Source organism: Elephas maximus, chromosome 27, assembly GCF_024166365.1.
Source record: "Elephas maximus indicus isolate mEleMax1 chromosome 27, mEleMax1 primary haplotype, whole genome shotgun sequence".
NCBI classification, from domain to species: domain Eukaryota; kingdom Metazoa; phylum Chordata; class Mammalia; order Proboscidea; family Elephantidae; genus Elephas; species Elephas maximus.
The window spans coordinates 1,612,326-1,631,908 of record NC_064845.1 but is presented as its reverse complement, the minus strand read 5'-3'; the positions used below and the strand labels follow the sequence as shown (position 1 = coordinate 1,631,908).

At 45.2% G+C, this 19,583-nt stretch overlaps 1 protein-coding gene across 7 annotated transcripts in view; it reads right to left on the bottom strand.

Moving 5' to 3' along the window:
* Positions 1 to 19,583, bottom strand: part of SCN5A (sodium voltage-gated channel alpha subunit 5) — a 110,485-nt gene that overhangs the window by 51,386 nt on the left and 39,516 nt on the right. The window lies entirely within an intron of this gene.

The following is a 19,583-nucleotide window of genomic DNA, read 5'->3' as shown; positions in this document are numbered from 1 at the left end:
AGGGCAACAGCTTCAGAGGTTCAGTCACCCACCACGGCTCCGGAAAGTCTAGAGTCCACGGGAATCTGAAATTCTGCATTTCCCGCCTTTTGATCAGGATTCTTCCACGGAATCTTTGATCAAACTGTTCAGTATGGTAGCCAGGGATCATCCAGTTCTGTTGGTCTCACGGCAGAGCAGGCAGTTGTTCATGGAGGCCATTAGCCACACATTCCATGTCCTCCTCCTATTCCTGACTTCCTTCCTCTGTTGTTCCAGGTGAATGGAGACCAATTGTTGCGCCTTGGATGGCAAACTTTTAAGACCCCAGGCGCTAGTAATGAACTAGGAGGTAGAACAGAAGCACTAAACTCGTTATTGGGCCAATTCACTGGGATGTCCCGTGAAACCATGACCCTAAACCTCCAGACCAAGGAACCAAATCCCATGAGGTGTACATAAGCAGCCTTAGCAGCTACTCTTTTTTTGTGTTGTTGTTGTAAATATATCTATCACACAGCTTTTGCCAATTCAACTTTTTACAAATGTACAACTTACTGACAGCACTTAAAATAATTGGCTGTGCAACCCTACCCTTAATTAATGCAGTTTCCCATCGCCATTAACCCCCTTTTCCCCCTCCCTCCTGGCCCTGGTAACCACTAACAAACTTTGGTCTCTATACGTTTCCCTTTTCTTGTCTTTTTACATTAGTGAGGTCATTCAATATTTGTCCTTTTGTGATTGGTTTATTTTGCTCAGCATAATGTCTTGGAGCTCCATCCACAGTGTAGCATGTATCAAGATTTCACTTCTCTTACTGGCTGAGTAGTGTTCCACTGTATGTAGGTACCACATTTCGTTTATCTATTCATCTCTGGATGGGCATTTAGGTTGCTTCTGCCTTTTGGCTATTGTGGATAGTGCTGCAATGAACATGGGTGTACAGTGAGTCTCTGCTTTCAAGTCTTTGGGTTATATACCTAGGAGTGGAATTGTTGGGTCATATGGTAGTTCTATTTTTAGTTTTTTGAGGCACTGCCACACTGTTCTCCACAGCAGCTGTTCCATTTTGCATTCCCACCAGCAATGGATAAGGGTTCCAATTTCCTCAAAACCTGGCCAACATTTTTTATTTTCTGTTTTCCTTTTTTATTTTAGCCATCTGTCTTGGTTATCTAGTGCTGCTATAACAGAAATACCGCAAGTAAAAAACAATAAATGGCTTTAACAAAGAGAAATTTATTCTTTCACAGTTTCGAAGGCTAGAAGTCCAAATTTAGGGTGCCAGCTCCAGGAGAGGCCTTTCTCTCTCTGTTGGCTCTGGGGGAAGTCCTTGTCCTGAACATTCCTTGGCTGAGGAGGTTCTCAGTGCAGGGACCCCAGATTCAAAGGACTTGGCTCTTGTTTCTTGATGGTATGAGGTCTCCCTGTCTCTCTGCTCCCTCCTCTCTTTTATAACTCAAAATAGATTAAGACACAATCTAATCTTGTAGATGGAGTCCTGCGTCATTTACATAACTGTCTCTAATCCTGCCTCATTAACATCATAACCCATTGCCCTGGAGTCGATTCAGACTCACAGCATCTGTATAGGACGGAGCAAAACCCCCATAGGGTTTCCAAGGAGCATCCGGTGGATTTGAACTGTTGACCTTTTAATTATAGTCTCATCTCTTAACCACCGTGCCACAAGGGCTCCCATTAACATCACAGAAGTAGGATTTACAACATGTAGGAAAATCACATCAGATGACAAAATGGTGGGCAATCACACAATACTAGGACTCACAGTCTAACCAAGTTTACACATATTTTGGGGGGAGAAAAGTCAAATCCATGACACCACCCAGGTGGGAGTGTAATGGTGTCTCATTATGGTTTTGATTTGCATCTCTCTGACGGCTAATGACGCTGAGCATCTTTGGTGAAACGTCTATTCAAATCCTTTGCCCATTTTATGATTGGGTTATTCGTCTTTCTGTTGTGAAGTTGTCAAAGTTTTTATTTTGGTTATTAGATCCTTGTTGGATATATGGTTTCCGAAGATATTCTCCCAGTCAGTAGCTTGTCTTTTCACTTTTCTGGTAAAGCCTTTTGATGACCAGAAGTTTTTAAAATTTTCATGAGGCCCCATTTATTTATTTTTGTCTTTTGGTGTTTGTGTTTTTGTTATTATATTAGATAATCCATGGTTGAAAGCTAAGCCTGACGGCGTTGCCCCTGCTTGTTTTTCTAAGAATTTTACGGTTTTAGTTTGCACATTTAGGTCCTTAATCCATTTTGAATTTGTTTTTGTGTACGATGTGAGGCATGGGTCCTGTTTCATTTTTCTGCATGTGGAAATTCAATTTTCCCGCATCATTTATTGAAGAAACTCTTCTTTCTCCAACAAATAGACTTAGCACCCTTGTAAAAAATCGGTTGACCATAGATGTGTGAGTTTATTTCTGGACTCTCAACTCTATTCCATTGGTCTATGTGTCTGTTGTCCCGGCTGTTTTGATTACTGTAGCCGCATAGTATGTTTTAAAATCAGGAAGTGTGAGTCCTCCTACCTTGTTCTCTTTCAGCATTGTTTTAGCTGTTTGGGGCCTCCTGCCTTTCCATATAAGGTTGAGGGTTGGTTTTTCTATTGTTAATGTTATTTATTTGTGTGTTCTTTTTTTTTTTCTGTTTTAATTTTGCCAGAAGCTTGTCTATTTTGTCTTTCTTTTTTTAAAGTTAAAAAAAATTTTTTTCCTATTTAATCTTTGCTTTTTATTTTATTAATTTCTGTTCTTAACCTAAATTTTTTTCAGCTTTCTTGCATTTATATTTGTTCTTCTTCTACTTGAGTCAAACAGCTGGTTTATTAATTTTCAACTTATCTTCTTTTTTAATACATACTCTAGGTCATAAATTTCCCTCTAACTACTGCATTTGCTGCAACTCAAACAAAAAATATTTAGATTACTTCTAAAATTCATTTAGAAGCCCGCTTTCCATTATAAAGCTTTTATAATAACCATTGTGTCATCTTTTCTGACCATGAGTTATTTGGAAGTATATTTAAAAAAAAATTTATCTTTCTGTTTTTGATTCTAATTTAATTACATAATAGTCAGAGATTGAAAGCTACATTATATACCCAGTCTTTGGGGTTTGCTGAGACTTGTTTTGAGCCTTCAAATGTCATTTTGTAAAGGTTTCCTGTGTATTTTCTTTAATGGTTGGGAGCAGGGCTCTATCTATACTCTGTTGTTCAAGCCTTCTATATCTTTGCTGATCTTTTGTCAGTTTGATCCATCAGTTACTGAGGGTGGTATATTAGATATCTCTCACTGAGACTGTGGACTTGTTAAATTTTTCATATTTTTTGCTTTACATATTTTGAGGCTGTGTAATTTGGTGCACGCAAGTTTCGAGTATATATTTCGGTGAATTGTTCCTTTTGTTTTTATGTTGTGGGTCTTTTTAATCCCTCAATAATATTTTTTGCTTTAAAATTTATTTTGTTCAATATTAATATAGCTACATCAATTTCTTTAGGCTAGTGTTTGCCTGGTATATCTTTTTCCATCCCTTTTTTCTCACTCTCTTATATTTGGGGTATCTTATGTAAAAAACATATAGCTGAGTTTTATTTCTTTAACCAATCAGACAATCTGTGTTTTAGCTGGTGACTTGAATCCACCTTTGTTTATTGTGATTTCTAATAATTTGGATTTATGTCTGTATCTTTTTTTTTTTTCTCATTTTCTTCCTTCTATTGGATTGAATTTTTAAAATTCTCCATTTTCTGCTCTACTGGTTTGCCAATTAAGACATTCTACTTCTATCCCTTCAGTGGTTACCCTAAAGGTTTTAACACCCAGGCATGAACTCACAGTCTGAGGTAATTAATATTCCACAGGGTACTCGAAGACCAGGTGTCTTTAAATAACTGTACTCCCTGCCCGATGCCCATCTTTCATGCTGTTGTTGCCCAATATTTTAGTTCCACCTTTTCATACCCTCACATTAGTCCTCCTTCTTATTATTACGTTATTCAGTCAATGCTTGCTTGGCTTTACCCATATTGTTACCTGTTTCATAGTTCCTTCTTGTATTTCAGATCTTTCTTCTGTAGTCATTTTCCCTCTTCTTGAAGTACAGACTTTACTTATTGTTTTAGAGAGAAATTCTGTTTGTGGCAAACTCTCTCAGTCTTTGTTTTCCCAATGTCTTTGTTCAATAGCTTCCTTGAATGGTAGGCTAGCTGGGTATAAAATCCTAGGTTGTCAAATATTTTCTCTCAACACTTGAAGTTATTCTACTGCCTTCTGGATTCTATTGAAGCTATTGCAGAGTCTATGAACTTCCTGGGGTTACTTTACTTCCCCTGTACAACCGTGGCCGAGACAGAAAGGCTTACTTCTGTATCATTTCCCAGCGTCAATTTGTGAATTTTTTTTGGTTTCACCATTTTACTGAATGTTTGCTCGTATCCTATGGGGCCATTCTGTTTGAACTCCTGCCACACACTGTCCCAAGGCTGGATGTCTTGTGTCTACATATTCATTATAAAACTGAAGTCCCCAGATTAACAAAATCAGCAACCTACCTCCCCCGCCCCCACAGTCACCCTCCCCCAATCTAGGGCAATTACAGAATCAGTTTACACCTTCACCAAAAGGGAACCAAACTCACTGCCGTCCAGTCGATTCCAACTCATAGTAAGCCTAGAGGACAGAGTAGGACTGCCCCCACAGGGCTTCCAAGGAGCAGCTGGTGGTTTCAAACTGACAACTTTCTGGTTAGCAAGTGAGCATTTAACTACTGTACCACCAGGGCTCCACACATGTTCACTACTGTGCTCTTTAACTCCTTTGTTTTCGGCACTTGGGGATTTCTTTTACTTCTCGAGAGGTTAGCTAAGCAAATCAAAAAACATCTGCCATCTCTCCTGTACGACTTTAGTTGTGTCACAGTAGGAGGCTTTCCAGGTTTTCTTGTCCACAAAACTTCTGGAAACAGAAGTCTCATTTGCCTTTTCTCCTGTTTATCCGATGCCTGAAAATCTAGTCAAATCTCTCAATTGGATCCTTTATGGAATTTGTATTTAGTGACATGCTTATACCAACATTATTTACCCATGTTGTATTTTTATAATTTCTTTTTTTACATTTAAATATGTAAACCACCTACAATACATTAAATGAGAGACACCAAAATCTTACACGCTAGCAATAAAGCTATCCATATGGAACAAAACACAGCTATAACACGACTACATGGCCTATTACCAATAACTGAACCACACACGGCTATGACCCAGCTACGTGGCCACTTACCAATAACTGAGCCACACACGGCTACGACCCAGCTAAATGGCCTGTTACCAATAACTGAACCACACACGAATATGACCCAGCTACATGGCCTCTTCCGAATAACTGAAGCACACAAGGCTATAACCCAACTACATGGCCTCTTACCAATAACAGAGCCACAAACGGCTATAACCCAGCTACGTAGCCTCTTACCAATAACTGAACCACACATGGCTATGACCCAGCTATGTGGCCACTTACCAATAACTGAACCACACACAGCTATAACCCAGCTAAATGGCCTCTTACCAATAACTGAGCCACAAACGGCTATGACCCAGCTACATGGCCTCTTACAAATAACTGAAACACACAGCTATAACCCAGCTACATGGCCTCTTACCAATAACTGAACCACACACGGCTATAACCCAGCTACATGGCCTCTTACCCATAACTGAACCACACAAGGCTAAAACCCAGCTACATGGCCTCTTACCCATAACTGAACCACACACGGCTATAACCCAGCTACATGGCCTCTTACCAATAACTGAACCACACATGGCTAAAACCCAGCTATGTGGCCTCTTACCAATAACTGAACAACACACAGCTATGACCCAGGAACATGGCCTCTTACCAATACCTGAACCACACACAGCTATAACCCAGCTACATGGACTCTTAACAATAACTGAAGCACACAGGGCTATAACCCAGCTACATGGCCTCTTACCAATAACTGAACCACACTCAGGTATAACCCAGCTACGTGGCCTCTTACCAATAACTGAGCCACACACTGCTATAACCCAGCTACATGGCCTCTTCCAATAACTGAACCACACACGGCTATGACCCAGCTACGTGGCCTCTTAACAATAACTGGACCACACACGGCTATAACCGAGCTACGTGGGCTCTTAACAATAACTGAACCACACATGGCTATGACTCAGCTACGTGGCCACTTACCAATAACTGAGCCACACACGGCTATAACCCAGCTATGTGGCCTCTTACCAATAACTGAACCACACACGGGTATAACCCAGCTAAACGACCTCTTAGCAATAACTGAGCCACAAACGGCTATAACCAAGCTACGTGCCCTCTTGCCAATAACTGAGCCACACACAGCTATGACCGAGCTACATGGCCTCTTACCAACAACTGAACCACACACAGCCATAACCCCGCTACATGGCCTCTTATCATTAACTGAAACACACAGCTATAACCCAGCTACATGGCCTCTTACCAATAACTGAACCAACCACACACGGCTATGACCCAGCTACGTGGCCTCTTACCAATAACTGAACCACACACGGTATAATCCAGCTACATGGTCTCATACCAATAACTGAACCACATACAGCTATGACCCAGCTACATGGCCTCACACTAATAACTGAACCACACACGGCTATAACCCAGCTACTTGGCCTCTTACCAGTAACTGAAACAAACACGGGTATAATCCAGCTACATGGCCTCTTACCAATAATTGAACCACACACGGCTATAACCCACCTACATGGCCTCTTAGCAATAACTGAACCACACATGGCTATAACCCAGCTACGTAGCCTCTTAACAATAACTGAACCACACACATCTATGACCCAGCTACATGGCCTCTTACCAATAACTGAACCACACATGGCTATAACCCAGCTACATGGCCTCTTACCAATATCTGAACCAACACGGCTATAACACAGCTACGTGTCCTCTTACGAGTAACTGAACGACACAGTGCTATGACCCAGCTACGTGGCCTCTTACCAATATCTGAACCACACACGGCTATAACCCAGGTATGTGGCCTCTTACCAATACCTGAACCACACACAGCTGTAACCCAGCTACATGGCCTCTTACCAATAACTGAACCACACACGGCTATAACCCAGCTACATGGCCTCTTAGCAATAACTGAACCACACACGGGTATAATCCAGCTACGTGGCCTCTTACTAATAATTGAATGACACATGGCTATAACCCAGCCACGTGGCCTCTTACCAATAACTGAACCACACACAGCTATGACCCAGCTACGTGGCCTCTGACCAATAACTGAACCACACACAGCTATAACCCAGCTACGTGGCCTCTTACCAATAACTGAAAAACACACGGCTATGACCCAGCTACGTGGCCTCTTACCAATAACTGAACCACACACAGGGAAGACCCAGCTACGTGGCCTCTTACCAATAACTGAGCCACACACAGCTATAACCCAGATCCATGGCCTCTTCAGAATAACTGAACCGCACACAGCTATAACCCAGCTACGTGGTGTCTTCTCAATTACTGAACCACACACGGCTATAAGCCAGCTACATGGCCTCTTACCAATAACTCAACCACACACGGCTATGACCCAGCTGCGTGGCCTCTTACCAATAACTGAGACACACAGCTATAACCCAGCTACGTGGCCTCTTACGAATAACTGAACCACACACTGGTATGACCCAGCTATGTGGCCTCTTACCAATACCAGAACCACACACAGCTATAACCCAGGAACATGGCCTTTTACCAATACCTGAACCAAACACAGCTATAACACAGCTACATGGACTCATACCAATAACGGAACCACACACGGGTATAACCCAGCTACATGGACTCTTACCAAGAACTGAAGCACACACGGCTATGACCCAGCTACGTGGCCTCTTAACAATAACTGGACCACACGGCTCTAACCCAGCTACGTGGCCTCTTACCAATAACTGAACCACACACGGCTATTACCCAGTTATATGGCCTCTTACCAATAACTGAACCACACACGGCTATAACCCAGCTACATGGCCTCTTACCAATAACTGAACCACACACGGCTATAACCCAGCTACATGGCCTCTTACCAATAACTGAACCACACACGGCTATAACCTAGGTACAAGTCCTCTTACCAATAACTGAACCACACACGGCTATAACCAAGCTACGTGGCCTCTTACCAATAACTCAGCCACACAAGGGTATAACCCAGCTACGTCGCCTCTTACCAATAACTAAACCGCAGACGGCTATAACCCAGCTACGTGGCCTCTTACCAATAACTGAACCACACACGGCTATGACCCAGCTACGTGGCCTCTTCCGAATAACTGAACGACACACGGCTATAACCCAGCTACGTGGCCTCTTACCAATAACTGAACCACACACGGCTATAATCCAGCTACTTGGCCTCTTACCAATAATTGAACCGCACACGGCTATAACCCAGCTACAAGGCCTCTTACCAATAACTGAACCACAAAAGGCCATGACCCAGCTACATGGCCTCTTCGGAATAACTGAACCACACACACCTATAACCTAGCTACATGGCCTCTTACCAGGAACTGAACCACACACGGCTATAACCCAGCTACATGGCCTCTTCCGAATAACTGAACCACACAGAGCCAGAACCCAGCTACATGGCCTCTTACCAATAACTGAACCACACACGGCTATAACCCAGCTACGTGGCCTCTTACCAAAAACTGAACCACACATGGCTATGACCCAGCTACATGGCCTCTTACCAATAACTGAACCACACACAGGTATATCCCAGCTAAATGGCCTATTACCAATAAGTGAACCACGCACGGGTATAACCCAGCTACATGGTCTCATACCAATAACTGAACCAGACACAGCTATGACTCAGCTACATGGCCTCTCACTAATAACTGAACCACACACGGCTATAACCCAGCTACATGGCCTCTTACCAATAACTGAACCAAAAACGGCCATAACCGAGTTACATGGCCTCTTACCAATAACTGAACCACACACGGCTATAACCTAGGTACAAGGCCTCTTACCAATAACTGAACCACACACGGCTATAACCCAGCTATGTGGCCTCTTCCAAATAACTCAGCCACACACGGGTATAACCCAGCGACGTGGCTTCTTACCAATAACTGAAGCACCCAGGGCTATAATCCAGCTACATGGACTCTTACCAATAACTGAACCACACATGCCTATGAACCAGCTACAAGGCATCTTACCAATAACTGAACAACACACGGCCATAACCCAGCTAGACGGTCTCTTACCAATAACTGAACCACACACAGCTATGACCCAGCTACGTGCCCTCTTACCAATAAATGAACCACACATGGCTATAACCCAGGTGCATGGCCTCTTACCAATACCCGAACCACACACGGTTATGACCCATCTACGTAGCCTCTTACCAATAACTGAACCACAAACGGCTATAACCCAGCTACATGGCCTCTTACCAATAACTGAGCCACATACGGGTATAACCCAGCTACATGGCCTCTTACCAATAACTGAGCCACATACGGGTATAACCCAGCGATGTGGCCTCTTACCAATAACTGAAGCACACATGGCTATAACCCAGCGACGTGGCCTCTTACCAATAACTGAACCACACAATGCTATGACCCAGCTACATGGCCTATTACCAGTAACTGAACCACACACGGGTATAACCCAGCTACATGGCCTCTTACCAATAACGGAACCACACACAGGTATGACCCAGCTACGTGGCCTCTGACCAATAACTGAACCACACACACCTATAACCCAGCTAAATGGCCTCTTAACATTAACTGACCCACACACGGCCATAGCACAGCGACGTGGCCTCTTACAAAGTACTGAACCACACACGGGTATAACCCAGCTACGTGGCCTCTTACCAATAACTGAACCACACACGGCTATGACCCAGCTACATGGCCTCTTCCGAATAACTGAACAACACACAGCGATAACCCAGCTACCTGGCCTCTTACCAATAACTGAACCACACACGGCTATAACCCAGCTACATGGTGTCTTCTCAATTACTGAACCACACACGGCCATAACCCAGCTACATGGCCTCTTACCAATAACTGAACCACACACAGCTATGACTCAGCTACATGGCCTCTCACTAATAACTGAACCACGCACGGGTATAACCCAGCTACATGGCCTCTTACCAATAACTGAACCACACACGGCTGTAACCTAGGTAGGAGGCCTCTTACCAATAACTGAACCAGACACGGCTATAACCCAGCTAAAGGGCCTCTTACCAATAACTGAACCACACAGAGCCAGAACCCAGCTACATGGTCTGATACGAATAACTGAACCACACAGAGCTATGACTCAGCTACATGGCCTCTCACTAATAACTGAACCACACACGACTATAACACAGCTACATGGCCTCTTACCAATAACTGAACCAAAAACGGCTATAACCCAGCTACATGGCCTCTTACCAATAACTGAACCACACACGGCTATAACCTAGGTTCAAGGCCTCTTACCAATAACTGAACCACACAATGCTATGACCCAGCTACGTGGCCTATTACCATTAATGGAACCACACACGGTATAACCCAGCTACGTGGCCTCTTACCAATAACTGAACCACACACGGCTATAACCCAGCTACATGGCCTCTTCCGAGTAACTGAACCACACAGAGCCAGGATGCAGCCAAATGGCCTCTTACCAATAAGTGCACCACACACAGCTATAACCCAGCTACATGGCCTCTTACGAATAAATGAACCACACATGGCTATAACCCAGCGACGTGGCCTCTTACCAATAACTGAACCACACAATGCTATGACCCAGCTACGTGGCCTATTACCATTAACTGAACCACACACGGTATAACCCAGCTACGTGGCCTCTTACCAATAACTGAGCCACATACGGGTATAACCCAGCTACATGGCCTCTTACCAGGAACTGAAGCACACACGGCTATAACCCAGCAACATGGCCTCCTCCGAATAACTGAACCACACAGAGCCAGAACACAGCTAAATGGCCTCTTACCAATAACTGAACCACACATGGCTATAACCCAGTGACGTGGCCTCTTACCAATAACTGAACCACACAATGCTATGACCCAGCTACGTGGCCTCTTACCAGTAACTGAACCACACACGGTATAACCCAGCTACGTGGCCTCTTACCAATAACTGAACCACACAATGCTATGACCCAGCTACGTGGCCTATTACCATTAACTGAACCACACACGGTATAACCCAGCTACGTGGCCTCTTACCAATAACTGAACCACACACGGCTATAACCCAGCTACATGGCCTCTTACGAATAACTGAACCACACATGGCTGTAACCCAGCGACGTGGCCTCTTACCCATACCTGAACCACACACTGCTATGACCCAGCTACGTGGCCTATTACCAGTAACTGAACCACACACGGTATAACCGATCTACGTGGCCTCTTACCAATAACTGAACCACACAGAGCCTTCACCCAGTTACATGGCCTCTTACCAATAACTGAACCACACACACCAGTAACCCAGCTACATGGCCTCTTACCAATAACTGAACCACACACGGGTATAACCCAGCTACATGGCCTCCTCTGAATAACTGAACCACACATGGGTATAACCCAGCGACGTGGCCTCTTACCAAGAACTGAACCACACACTGCTATGACCCAGCTACGTGGCCTATTACCAGTAACTGAACCACACAGAGCTATAACACAGTTACATGGCCTCTTACCAATAACTGAACCACATAGGGCCATAACCCCGGACATGGCCTCTAGGCAATAACTGAACCACACACAGCTATGACCCAGTTACTTGGACTCTGACCAATAACTGAACCACACACGGCTATAACGCAGCTACATGGACTCTTACCAATAACTGAACCACACATGGCTATGAACCAGCTACAAGGCATCTTACCAATAACTGAACAACACACGGCCATAACCCAGCTAGACGATCTCTTACCAAAAACTGAACCACACACGGCTATGACCCAGCTACATGGCCTCTTACCAATAACTGAACCACACACGGCTATAAAACAGCTATGTGGCCTCTTACCAATAAATGAACCACACATGGCTATAACCCAGGTACATGGCCTCTTACCAATACCTGAACCACACACGGTTATGACCCATCTACGTGGCCTCTTACCAATACGTGAACCACACATGGCTATAACCCAGCTACATGGATGCTTACCAATAACTGAGCCACACACGGGTATAACCCAGCTACATGGCCTCTTACCAGGAACTGAACGACACACGGCTATAACCCAGCTACATGGCCTCTTCTGAGTAACTGAACCACACAGATCCAGGATGCAGCCAAATGGCCTCTTACCAATAAGTGAACCACACACGGCTATAACCCAGCTACATGGCCTCTTACGAATAAATGAACCACACATGGCTATAACCCAGCGACGTGGCCTCTTACCAATACCTGAACCACACACTGCTATGACCCAGCTATGTGGCCTATTACCAGTAACGGAACCACAAACGGTATAACCCAGCTACGTGGCCTCTTCCGAATAACTGAACCACACACGGCTATAACCCAGCTACATGGCCTCTTACGAATAACTGAACCACACACAGCGGTAACCCAGTTACATGGCCTCTTACCAATAACTGAACCACACATGGCTATAACCCAGCGACGTGGCCTCTTACCAATACCTGAACCACACACTGCTCTGACCCAGCTACGTGGCCTATTACCAGTAACTGAACCACACACGGTATGACCGAGCTACGTGGCCTCTTACCAATAACTGAAACACACAGAGCTATAACCCAGTTACATGGCCTCTTACCAATAACTGAACCACACACAGCGGTAACCCAGTTACATGGCCTCTTACCAATAACTGAACCACACATGGCTATAACCCAGCTACATGGCCTCCTCCGAATAACTGAACCACACATGGGTATAACCCAGCGACGTGGCCTCTTACCAATAACTGAACCACACACTGCCATGACCCAGCTACGTGGCCTATTACCAGTAACTGAACCACACAGAGCTATAACACAGTTACATGGCCTCTTACCAATAACTGAGCCACACACAGGTATAACCCAGCTACATGGCCTCTTACCAATAACTGAACCACACACGGCTATAACCAAGCTACGTGGCCTCTTACCAATAACTGAACCACACAGGGCCATAACCCCGGACATGGCCTCTTACCAATAACTGAACCACACACAGCTATGACCCAGTTACTTGGACTCTTACCAATAACTGAACCACACACGGCTATAACGCAGCTACATGGACTCTTACCAATAACTGAACCACACATGGCTATGAACCAGCTACAAGGCATCTTACCAATAACTGAACAACACACGGCCATAACCCAGCTAGACGGTCTCTTACCAATACCTGAACCACACACTGCTATGACATAGCTACGTGGCCTATTACCAATAACTGAGCCACATACGGGTATAACCCAGCTACATGGCCTCTTACCAGGAACTGAAGCACACACGGCTATAACCCAGCAACATGGCCTCTTTCGAATAACTGAACCACACAGAGCCAGAACGCAGCTAAATGGCCTCTTACCAATAACTGAACCACACATGGCTATAACCCAGTGACGTGGCCTCTTACCAATAACTGAACCACACAATGCTATGACCCAGCTATGTGGCCTCTTACCAGTAACTGAACCACACACGGTATAACCCAGCTACGTGGCCTCTTACCAATAACTGAACCACACAATGCTATGACCCAGCTACGTGGCCTATTGCCATTAACTGAACCACACACGGTATAACCCAGCTACGTGGCCTCTTACCAATAAGTGCACCACACACAGCTATAACCCAGCTACATGGCCTCCTCCGAATAACTGAACCACACATGGGTATAACCCAGTGACGTGGCCTCTTACCAATACCTGAACCACACACGGCTATAACCCAGCTACATGGACTCTTACCAATAACTGAGCCACAAACGGGTATAACCCAGCTACATGGCCTCTTACCAGGAACTGAACGACACACGGCTATAACCCAGCTACATGGCCTCTTCCGAGTAACTGAACCACACAGAGCCAGGATGCAGCCAAATGGCCTCTTACCAATAAGTGAACCACACACGGCTATAACCCAGCTACATGGCCTCTTACGAATAAATGAACCACACATGGCTATAACCCAGCGACGTGGCCTCTTACCAATAACTGAACCACACAATACTATGACCCAGCTACATGGCCTATTACCATTAACTGAACCACACACGGTATAACCCAGCTACGTGGCCTATTACCATTAACTGAACCACACACGGTATAACCCAGCTACGTGGCCTATTACCATTAACTGAACCACACACGGTATAACCCAGCTACGTGGCCTCTTACCAATAACTGAACCACGCATGGCTATAACCCAGCGACGTGGCCTCTTACCAATACCTGAACCACACACTGCTATGACCCAGCTACGTGGCCTATTACCAGTAACTGAACCACACACGGTATAACCGAGCTACGTGGCCTCTTACCAATAACTGAAACACACAGAGCTATAACCCAGTTACATGGCCTCTTAACAATAACTGAACCACACACACCGGTAACCCAGCTAGATGGTCTCTTACCAAAAACTGAACCACACACGGCTATGACCCAGCTACGTGGCCTCTTACCAATAACTGAACCACACACGGCTATGACCCAGCTACGTGGCCTCTTACCAAGAACTGAACCACACACGGCGATAAAACAGCTATGTGGCCTCTTACCAATAAACGAACCATACATGGCTATAACCCAGGTACATGGCCTCTTACCAATACCTGAACCACACACGGTTATGACCCATCTACGTGGCCTCTTACCAATACGTGAACCACACACGGCTATAACCCAGCTACATGGCCTCTTACGAATAACTGAACCACACATGGCTATAACCCAGCTACATGGACTCTTACCAATAACTGAGCCACAAACGGGTATAACCCAGCTACATGGCCTCTTACCAGGAACTGAACGACACACGGCTATAACCCAGCTACATGGCCTCTTCCGAGTAACTGAACCACACACAGCCAGGATGCAGCCAAATGGCCTCTTACCAATAAGTGAACCACACACGGCTATAACCCAGCTACATGGCCTCTTACGAATAAATGAACCACACATGGCTATAACCCAGCGACGTGGCCTCTTACCAATAACTGAACCACACAATACTATGACCCAGCTACATGGCCTATTACCATTAACTGAACCACACACGGTATAACCCAGCTACGTGGCCTCTTCTGAATAACTGAACCACACATGGCTATAACCCAGCTACATGGCCTCGTATGAATAACTGAACCACACATGGCTATAACCCAGCGACGTGGCCTCTTACCAATACCTGAACCACACACTGCTATGACCCAGCTACGTGGCCTATTACCAGTAACTGAACCACACACGGTATAACCGAGCTACGTGGCCTCTTACCAATAACTGAACCACACACAGCGGTAACCCAGCTACATGGCCTCTTACCAATAACTGAACCACACACGGGTATAACCCAGCTACATGGCCTCCTATGAATAACTGAACCACACATGGGTATAACCCAGGGACGTGGCCTCTTACCAATAACTGAACCACACACTGCTATGACCCAGCTACGTGGCCTATTACCAGTAACTGAACCACACAGAGCTATAACACAGTTACATGGCCTCTTACCAATAACTGAACCACACACAGCTATAACCCAGCTACATGGCCTCTTACCAATAACTGAACCACACACAGCTATAACCAAGCTATGTGGCCTCTTACCAATAACTGAACCACACAGGGCCATAACCCCGGACATGGCCTCTTACCAATAACTGAACCACACACAGCTATGACCGAGTTACTTGGACTCTTACCAATAACTGAACCACACAGGGCTATAACCCAGCTACATGGACTCTTATCAATAACTGAACCACACAGGGCTATAACCCAGCTACATGGACTCTTACCAATAACTGAACCACACACGGCCATAACCCCGGACATGGCCTCTTACCAATAACTGAACCACACACAGCTATGACCGAGTTACTTGGACTCTTACCAATAACTGAACCACACACGGCTATAACCCAGCTACATGGACTCTTACCAATAACTGAACCACACACGGCCATAACCCCGGACATGGCCTCTTACCAATAACTGAACCACAAACAGCTATGACCGAGTTACTTGGACTCTTACCAATAACTGAACCACACACGGCTATAACCCAGCTACATGGACTCTTACCAATAACTGAACCACACACGGCCATAACCCCGGACATGGCCTCTTACCAATAACTGAACCACACACAGCTATAACGCAGCTACATGGACTCTTACGAATAACTGAACCACACATGGCTATAACCCAGCTACATGGCCTCTTACCAGGAACTGAACCACACTCGGGTATAACCCAGCTACATGGCCTCTTCCGAATAACTGAACCACACAAAGCCAGAACGCAGCTAAATGGCCTCTTACCAATAACTGAACCACACACAGCTATAACCCAGCTACATGGCCTCTTCCGAATAACTGAACCACACAGAGCCAGAACGCAGCTAAATGGCCTCTTACCAATAACTGAACCGCACATGGCTATAACCCAGCGACGTGGCCTCTTACCAATAACTGAACCACACACAGCTATAACGCAGCTACATGGACTCTTACCAATAACTGAACCACACATGGCTATGAACCAGCTACAAGGCATCTTACCAATAACTGAACAACACACGGCCATAACCCAGCTAGACGGTCTCTTACCAAAAACTGAACCACACACGGCTATGACCCAGCTACGTGGCCTCTTACCAATACCTGAACCACACACGGTTATGACTCATCTACGTGGCCTCTTACCAATAACTGAACCACACACGGCTATAACCCAGCTACATGGCCTCTTACCAGGAACTGAACCACACTCGGGTATAACCCAGCTACATGGCCTCTTCCGAATAACTGAACCACACAGAGCCAGAACGCAGCTAAATGGCCTTTTACCAATAACTGAGCCACACACGGCTATAACCCAGCTACATGGCCTCTTCCGAATAACTGAACCACACAGAGCCAGAACGCAGCTAAATGGCCTCTTACCAATAACTGAACCGCACATGGCTATAACCCAGCGACGTGGCCTCTTACCAATAACTGAACCACACACTGCTATGACCCAGCTACGTGGCCTCTTACCAGTAACTGAACCACACACGGTATAACCCAGCTACGTGGCCTCTTACCAGTAACTGAACCACACAGAGCTATAACCCAGTTACATGGCCTCTTACCAATAAGTGAACCACACACACCTATAACCCAGCTACATGGCCTCTTACAAATAACTGAACCACACACGGGTATAACCCAGCTACGTGGCCTCTTACCAATACCTGAACCACACACGGGTATGACCCAGCTACATGGCCTCTTCCAAATAACTGAACAACACACCGCTATAACCCAGCTACATGGCCTCTTACCAATAACTGAACCACACACGGCTATAACCCAGCTACATGGCCTCTTACCAATAAGTGAACAACACATGGCTATAACCCAGCTACGTGGCCTCTTACCAATAACTGAACCACACACAGCTATGACCCAGTTACTTGGACTCTTACCAATAACTGAACCACACATGGCTATGAACCAGCTACATGGCATCTTACCAATAACTGAACAACACACGGCCATAACCCAGCTAGATCGTCTCTTACCAATAACTGAACCACACACGGCTATGACCCAGCTACATGGCATCTTACCAATAACTGAACAACACACGGCCATAACCCAGCTAGATCGTCTCTTACCAATAACTGAACCACACACGGCTATGACCCAGCTACGTGGCCTCTTACCAATAAGTGAACCACACACGGGTATGACTCAGCTACATGTCCTCTTACCAATAACTGAACCACACACGGCTATAACCCAGCTACGTGGCCTCTTACCAATAACTGAACCACAAAAGTAACACATCTGAAATTCAACCAAAACGTAACGACCCACAGTGCGCTACTCGAAAACCACCAGTAGGAGAGCTAAAGGTCAGTAATTACTCAAAAGCGAAGATAAGAAGATAAGGGCACAGGGAAACCAGAGTGCTGGAAAGGGAAAAAACAGAACGCAACTAAGGAGAATGTTGGCACGTTGTGATAAATATAACTAATGTCACTCAACAGTTTGTGTGGAAATTGTCTAATGGGAACCTACCTTGCTGTGTAAACTTTCACCAAAAACTCAATAAAATATTAACAAAACAAAACTTCATGATCCAGCGCAGCCAGCAGGGCTTACGCATCGCACTTGACTTGCTGCTCAGTCCACCCAACTGTCACGTTCCAGTCAAACTGAGCTCAGCTGAAGCCCTACGTAGCCACCATCTAAGGGCCACCCAGTACATGCCAGGCACAACGGCGCTGTGAGACTCCTATAGATTGGAATACAGTTTTCCCTTCTGTTTGCGTATAAACCCGTTGTCGTTGAGTCAATGCCAACTCATAGTCACCCTATAGGACAGAGTAGAGCTTCCCCATAGGGTTTCCAAGGAGCAGCTGTTGGATTCAAGCTGCTGACTTTTTGGTTAGCAGCGGAACTCTTAACCACTGTGCAACCAGGGCAAGTATAGAAGAAGGGGGGAAAAAGTACAGCAAAGTAAACTCTATTTGTGAAAAAGTTTGAATAGACTTAGCAGAGAACTATCAAGAGTCCTGGGCTTGGAAAGTAGCAAGAGAAGAAAATCCTCACGCTCCATAGTGTGGGAGACTTGCCTGCCTGTGGGGGTACCCGAGTGGGCGGGCCCAAGATAGGGCTGGGTATCAGTCAGAGTGAGCCAAGATCAGGTGGCCAGAGGTCCTCCTGTCCCCACAACAACTCACCAGGGATCCAGGAGCCCCTTTCTGATGCCAGTGGAGAAGGCTGACTCTGTGTTTACCTGGACAGAACCCTATCCTTGGGTGTCAGGACCAGTGGTTGCAGGCCCACTCTGCTATCACTATGTCGCCCTTCTCTTCTTGGGGCATTGTCTTCCCCATAGCAAAGAGGCAGGATTTGATCTCAAGAAAAAAAAAATCAGGATTAAAACCTAGATATTCTGACTTCCAGGGTTAGTCTGTTTAATAACAACAATGACAACAATAACCACAACTATCATTTATTTTGAATGCTTATTGTATATCAAACTCTAGCCAAGCCCGTTACAGATATTATCTTACTCAACCTTCGTTAGTTTCCTGTGAGGCTGATGCTGTCATACTGATTTTACATTTATTAAATTTAACAAATACTCATCATACCAATTACTGAGACTTAGTAATTTGCTTGAGGTCACATAGCTAGTAAGAGCTAAGTCAGAATT